The sequence below is a fragment of the Rhea americana genome, unplaced genomic scaffold, assembly GCF_003343005.1.
Source record: "Rhea americana isolate MKP2758 unplaced genomic scaffold, rheAme1 scaffold_21, whole genome shotgun sequence".
Classification (NCBI taxonomy): domain Eukaryota; kingdom Metazoa; phylum Chordata; class Aves; order Rheiformes; family Rheidae; genus Rhea; species Rhea americana.
Genome location: NW_028186258.1, coordinates 5,190,049 through 5,197,660, shown reverse-complemented (window position 1 = coordinate 5,197,660; position 7,612 = coordinate 5,190,049). Strand labels below are relative to the sequence as shown.

At 40.8% G+C, this 7,612-nt stretch overlaps 1 protein-coding gene across 1 annotated transcript in view; it reads left to right on the top strand.

Annotated features, from left to right (window-relative positions):
• Positions 1-5,998: 5,998 nt before the first annotated feature.
• The window catches only part of TEX2 (testis expressed 2), a 58,919-nt gene continuing 57,305 nt past the window's right edge, over positions 5,999-7,612 (top strand). Inside the window, exon 1 of the mRNA XM_085304661.1 lies at positions 5,999-6,018. The gene's annotated coding sequence lies outside the window, so the exon portion shown is untranslated. The remainder of the gene's footprint in view (positions 6,019-7,612) is intronic.

Sequence of the window (7,612 nt, the reverse complement as noted above, 5' to 3'; positions counted from 1 at the left end):
TCCACAGCCTATGTCCCTTCTTCTGCACTTCATAAATAAAAGCAATCATGCCTCATGCATCCTTAACTTTTCAAGCTCTGTGCAGTTGCAGTCAAAGGGAGGGAGTGTTGCCTTTCCATGAGGAAATAAGTGGCGCTTTTATTCCCCATCTTTGACCAAAGCACTTAGATGGTTTTAGGCCCAGTGGATAGTTTCTAATAGCAGGCAAAATTGATCACTTATGTACTTTGATGCAGCTTTTTTTTTTTTTTTTTTTTTTTTTTAATGAAGCACAAAATCCTGTTACCTCGAACAAGGAGGAATCACACAATAGAAGGCAGTTTCTCTGTAAGCAATTTCAACCCTTTCAGCTAGCACTTTATCCAGAAGTACTCTCTCCACCAGCTTTTTAGTGGAGTTTATCTGGTTCTGCTTGGTTTTGAGAGAAGGCTGCTTCTGTAAGCCCACAGGAGCGCGCAGCAGCTTCACACACTGCCCCCTCCCCACGTCTGCAAAGCCCATCCATTCAGTCAGGACAAACCATGAATGTGTTAGCTTCTTCTTCACTTTTGCCCTCTTGCCATCTTTCATAGGGGGCTCTTCCTATTCCTGCTGCCTGGCTCTGCAAGAGAGCTTGTTTGTTTCTTATACTGTTGCCAATAAAAGGCAATAGCTAAATGTTCTGAGGTCAGCAAAGTTTTGCCTGAACACTGTGTGRGTGGCATTAGGATTAGGCAGTATGTGCCTTTGCTTTGCTAAGACCTTTGCAAACTTGCTGTCAGTGATGAGGAAGAGGAAGATGTCTTGGAAGTGGGGCTAGATGAGATTGTCCCTGCTCAAGTAAGCTTTCACTTTATGCTCGTCTTGCCACTAGAGAGAAACAGCTTGTTGCCCAGCAAGCATTACACCTTGCTAATACTGGGTTGAATTTCTCCCCTTTCCTTGTCCCACTTATCGTATTTAACCTTGAATTTATTTGTAGAGAACTGCATAAGTCCTGTTTAAGACAGGAAGAAACAGAAGGAAAGCCTGGACATTGTGTGTTCTCTTGCAATATTGTCCTGGACAGTTTCCAATCTGTTAATGAATGAACACTGACATCTAAACCATCCCCAGGGGAAGTTCAAGAACCATCTGAGTTCAGTAAGAGGTTCCTAAATAGCTGTAACAAGCCCGCACTTCAAAAGAAATGCATTTTGCTATTTTAAAACATGAGAGTATTGGAAGGCATTACATAYCAAGATTAATTCTCTGCTTATATGCAATATAAGGTAGCACTAACTAGTGAGTGTGTCTCACTCAAATCTGGAAGGTTTTAATATGGCCTGGACTATGAATTTGACAATCTAAAGAGTTAAGATGTGATTATTTTTATTTTTGTTCTTTTTATTTTTCCCCACAGCATACTGTGCACGTACTTATCAGATTCCCTAGTATGTCTCACTAGATTAATGTGAAAAATATATTACAATAGCTATCAGCACTTGAAGTTTTGACTCAAGGATTCTGGTTGGATAGATAACTGAGCAATGTTTATTTGAAAGATTTAATGACGCTCTGAACAAGACATGAGTCACTCTTAAACAACAAGGAACAGTTCCTATATGTGACAAAAGCAAGGTCATATGGAGCCAGATGTTGCCCTGCACCATGTGAAGCACAGAGTAGCAATATAAAGTGGATGTAGAAGCTGAGCAGAAGGAGCAGAGCAGCTGGCAGGTTTGGAGACTGGGTTATGCACCAGGTCATTGAAATTACGAAGTGAACCTGAGTGGGGTAATCTCATTGCCTCACAGTAGACATCTACCTTGGATGTCCAGGCTGAAAGGCTGCTCTTCTCTCTAGTACAGTCACTGAGAGTCCTGTTCCGAATTGCCCTTTGGAAGTACCTGCCTCTATTCACTGCATATAATAGGAAGTCTAAGGAGTATAGGTTCCTTATTTAGTCACTTGAGTGATTAGCACAGTGAGGTATTATTTAATATGTCTCTGTGCTGAGGTTTTCATCCCAAAGTGACATATAGATAATATTGTTGAGAAAAAGAGAATGTAAAGTCTGGAACAAAAATCCAGTTCTGGAAGCATTCAGAACATTTTGTTCCTGAGATTGGGTCCAAATCTGCTAGAGATCAGGACTTGCGTGAAGCTGTCACTGGTGTTTGGTTGTAGAGGGAGAAGGAAAAGACTGGATCTTGGCTGTGATTATTTTGGGTGAACTGTCAAGTACTGATTACTCTGTTACAGGCAGTCATTTAGCATGGGAAAATGTCAGCCCTGTGTTTGCTTTCAAAGCTGCACTCTTCCTGTACATACCAGGGCATAAGTGCACCTTCATGTCCTCCTCCAGCTGGAGAGGATCGCTTGGCAGTACAGTTGTTCCTGGTCTTTCAAACAACTTCCCCACTACCTTACAGTGTTTTGAAGGTGAAGGTCCTCACTACATAGTGCTGTAGTTTGCAAGTGGGCTACAGAAACACATGATTGTTGAACGGATAGATAACAAAGCAGTTAAAGAGAAATTGAAATCAAGTCTTGATGCTTCCTCTGAGTTTTGACAAGACATTTTAGCTGTTTAGTCTTCTCAAAACTTAAAAGAATGACACTTTCTTCTGCAGGATTTTTAGAATTTGCAATTGTTTGAGCCCAGTCTTCTGGGAGAAGCTCAGAATGCAACTTGCCCCATTTAAAATAAGACCTGACTCTCATTCTTTTTTTTCTGAACTGCTGGAGTGACTGGCATAGACATTCAGGATTGTTCTACAATGTGTGGATATGGACCATAATAACACTACAGCTCAGTTAAAGGTTTCTAATTACTGTTGCAAAGACTGCAGTTCTTGGCACCCTGGCAAAAGTAATGTAAATAAAGGTTCTACCAACATTCAAGTTTGAAATTACACCATCTAGATCTGTACAACAGCTGAAACGACATCAGCCTTATGAAAATGATGCATGATGGTTACATCTTCAGAATATAGAAGTAGGAAATGGCCTGCCCAGGGGTCCATCTGTGCCAGTCCTCCATCTCAGCTGGAGAAACCAAAGTCTCTTTAGTGTTTTATCCCTCATTTGTAACTAAGAATTCACTTAGTGTTGCAGTTCCTGATTAGATGTTACCAGATATATGTTCCATTCTGGAACAGATGTTAATGCTCTCCAAACACAGAAATCTGTGTGAGACATGACTATTTTTTGGTTAGTGTTAATGTTTGGACTCACGCCAGTATGATCCAGGAACAGTTTCCATTAAGTCTATTTATGCGAGTTTTTCCTCGAAGGGGACACTTAGGAAATGTCACCTGAATTATCTTTCAAAATAGATCAGTTATCTGTTAAGCCCCTATGCAGATATTCTTATTCAGAATTAAGTGGCATTAATTTGATTTAGTGTACCTCACTCTGAAACTGAAGAAAGCTATATCAAATGAAGGACACTTTAATTCTCAGGAACAGCATCCATGTAGGATTGTAATATAACTTCACTAACCACTTTCAAATCATACTTGTGATTGATTTGGATTATCTTTTCTGACTTTCCCTATGAAGACAAGTCAATAAAATTGCCATAGATGATTTGACAATGCTTTCTGATGTATCTCCTAAACATTATGGAGCTAGTTCCTCCTGAATGTTGGACAAGTTTGTTCCAAGTGCTAGGTCTGAAGCTATTATTTCTAGTCTCCATGCAATGCTCTTTTCTCTTTATTTGATTTATATTAAGTGCATGAGTTTAGAACCTGAGTGTCTGTCCAGGCAAGATCGGAAAGCTACTGCTGGCTGGAGTTAATGTTCCTATGGTAGAGCTGTGTATACGGAAGGCTGTAGTGTATTTGCCTGGTTTAAACCTGTAGTTTCAGCTGTTCAGTATCAGGCATACTAAATTTACTTGTAGTTTTAAAATGAGGGAATGATTTGGCAGCTAAAAGGTCAGGTCACTTGCTGTTTACTTTGTGCTTTGCTTTTCCCAATTAATAGAAGACTGCAGTATCTGATGGTACTGTCCAGGATTTCTCATACAATGCCTGTGCAGATAAAATGTAGAATAGTGCTGCTTTATCCCTCATACCTTCTCCCAGCTTTGTATTTTATCACAGTTGCACTCTGAAGTACTCCAGAGCTCAGCCAGCATATATTTTAACTCACAAAGGTCTCTGCAGAGGGAGGGGTGTTTTCTCTGTCACATGCAGATCAGATTTCAGCCTTTCAGAGTTTTGTCCAATTGCCAGGTACAGTGAAATCCAGATAGCAGCTCTTGCAACCTTCGTGTGACTTTGGCAGCCTGCATGTGGCTATGTTGCACAGCACATGGGCTTACTTCTTCACCAGAGATGGATGGCACCATAGGTAGGCAAGCACCAGCCATGAGAAGCATAAAGAAGGTTTTGCAGGCCTGAGAGTCACCAGTGCTAATTCACAAAGTTCAAACTGTTTGACCTAGGCTGCACTGTAAAGCGTCTTTCCTGGGAAGTGGTCTGCCTCTGGGTGACCCCTTGGTTGTGCAATTCTGGCTCTGCACTCATGCCTTCTGGGGGACTGGGTTGGGATTTTGCAGTGCGATGGCAGGGCTTGCAGAAGCCAAGATGCTGAGGTTGTTTTTCCTTGTTCTGTGAACTGATGTGATCTCCTGGCAGCCATGAGAGGCCTGCACTGTTGCCCTTTTCCAAATACGCTAGCCCAAAGCTGCAAGGAGTTAAGTGACAAAACTTCTGCTGGCTCTGGAAGGTGCCAGCTTGTATCTTCATAGCAAGGAAATGAGTTCTCTGTGCCTSTGTGTGCAAGGATTTGGTGTGAGTAGTACAGAGCTGTTTCTCCAGAGATCCTTGGCAAACTGGAGACCTTTCATAAATAAATAAAAATAGTAAGAGAGGGAGAGAAGGTGATCACAAGGACAAACAAGGAGATCAGTACTGGGTATGTGCTCAGGAGCAGGGATTAGTGGGTGGGGAGCAGAGATACTATGGAGGCCAAAATGGGCAGATTTGCAACTAGAGTGTGCGGCAGAGGAGGAGGCAGAGAGTTCAGGTCCAAGAACAACAGTAAAGCCATGGGCAGGGAGAGAAATGGGAGGCCCTGAGAACACTATTATTCATGTTTGACAGTCCAGCAGAAGATAGGCATGCATACACTGTGGAAAGAGTGTATTATTCAGGAAACTCATTCTCTCTTCCTCACCCGTAATCAGAGCCATCTGCAGCCCACTAGGAAGACTTGGCCTTGCAAGTGCATGTTGGGTTGGTGTACATGCTGAGCAGACAGGGGGGTGTTGTCTGTTTTTTCAGCACTAAGCCTCTTTCCATTGTGTTTATTATTGTACAGATAACAAGAGCATGATGCAGAAGACAAATAACATCCAGTAAAGCTGTTTTCACATACGCACACAGAGCATGCCAGGATTCACATGTTCAGGCACAGCTGCTGTTTCATTCATTTTAAAGGTTCTCGGCATAACAACTGCAAGCCATCCTGTCCTGAAGTTCTCAGGTCTTTCCCAGGAGATCTCATTGAAGGCAACAAGAGACTTGTGAAAACCACGTGGAAACCCAAATCTCATGTAATGTTCTCTTTTCACAAAAGTACAAAGCTTTAAACTGTCCTCAGCTGTGAAGTTCTGATGGCAGCATTACGGAAAGAAATGAACTTGGTCTCACAGAAGCTCTGGGAGAGAAATAYGACTTCTTATTTTACAGCCTTCTCAAGCACTGCTTTTAAGAAGCATTTAGATGTCTTCCACACATATTCTGAAAGATTAATTTCTTTTTCAAAAGCAGCTACTGACACTTATTTCTAGACCCTGCAAGCCTGTTGTTTCTCAGAATGATTGTGTATTTATATGTAGAATACTGAAATATTAAAAATAAATAAGCATGACTTTATTCTCTTGTCTTTTTGTAGGGTGGATGGAAGATAAATTATCCAACAAAAGGATTTACTCACAGCACTGAATGATTCAGAATTTCAGAACCTTTTTCCTCTTCCATCCAGTTGGGACCTGCCTTTGGGTTAGGATTCAGAAGAGGCCACACACACTGTGGAGYCCAGGTAACCTGGTCAGACACTACTTGTGTCTAGTATTTCCTAGCGGCTGGCCTCCAGCCTTTGCTCAGCATATCTCCCTCTCTAGAAGCCTCTAACTTGAAGTTGGAGGTCAGGTCTTTAGTATGTGTTGAGTAAAGTTAGGTGCAAATAGTGGGCAGAAAAGCTTTGGAACTTCTAGTGAGTCGTTTATAGTTTAACACAGCTGAACACAATCAGTTACTGTGTCAGGCACAGACTATATTCCTACAGAAGAAACCTGTTATTAAGAAAACAAAACCCATTATCTTATCTTCAGACTTTAGAAATACTAACATCAGCTTTGTATAATGATACAAAGGTCTGCTTATGTACCCTGAGAGCTATAAAAAGAAATGTATCTTAGATAACTGAACACACTTTTTACGTATGTTGAAAATGTAATAGTCTTTWGAAATTAAAAAATCACTAGATGATGAATAAAGATGGTCATCGGATCAGAAAATGCAGTCTTTTGTTGGGTACCTTAAACTCAGGGGGACTTGAGACTACTCAGAGACATTCAGTTACTTGAAGGATCTGCCCCTGCATTTGGTGAGCTCAGTTCTTTCCCCACTGGAGCAGATTTTGTTGGATGCTGACCACTCTCAGTCACCTCTGATTTTACAGTTAGCTGCAGGACGTTCACTTTTGAAAAGAGCTACTAAGAACCTTGAAGAAACCGGAGACAATAATTCCAGGGTTCTGGATTCATTTTCATAAGCACTGAACTGTCATTGACATGTACAGAAAAAATAATATGATTGCTATCTGCATCTACTTTTTCATTAGACTGCAACTCATACTGCACACTAAATATATAATGCTTACTATAATATGAGGTCTAACACTGATTGAGATGTATTTGTAGATATAGTAAAGATACTAAAATAATTGGAAATTATTATTTTATATTTAAGTATTTGCATGAGCTACTTTGGAGCAGTTTGAATTTGGCTTGCATATCTCATTCATTTTTGGCTGGTGAAAATTAATAAAGAGATTCAGAAAAGTCTCTTAGGATTCTTCATGATTTTACTTGATCTGAAATTGTTGAAGTGAGGAGAAGTGAAGTGAGGAGACTTCACAGGACCAAATTAATCTATGGGGTAGCTGAAAAACCTAGGTAGCCTAGGGCAACATGAATGTGACCCAGTGAGGAAGTTGTAATCTTGTTATTAGCTGTTTTCAAAAGCCAGAGCAGTGAAGTAAAGCGTAACGGCAGTGGTAAGGCTGTAGTAAAAGGCTTCAGGGCTGTTGCATGAGACCATCTATTGGATCAAAAGCCTTTTGACAGATTTGGTAATTTGAATTTGGGAGATGCAGGCAGAAGATAAAATGACCTCTGGCATGGTATGCTTGCTAGGGTAACTGCTCTTTGGGGCTCTTTGGGTAACAGAATTTTTGGCCAACAGAATTTTTGGCCATTGGTTTCATGTTTTGATATCAAACTATCTTATTTTGCTTGCCGGCCTGTACGTTTCCTGTAGGCAGGTGCTGTTTCTAAGAAGTGATGTAGCTAGAGATGACAGCAGTAAACATTAGCTGCAAAACTGGTATGTAGTTCATATATTAAAAAAAA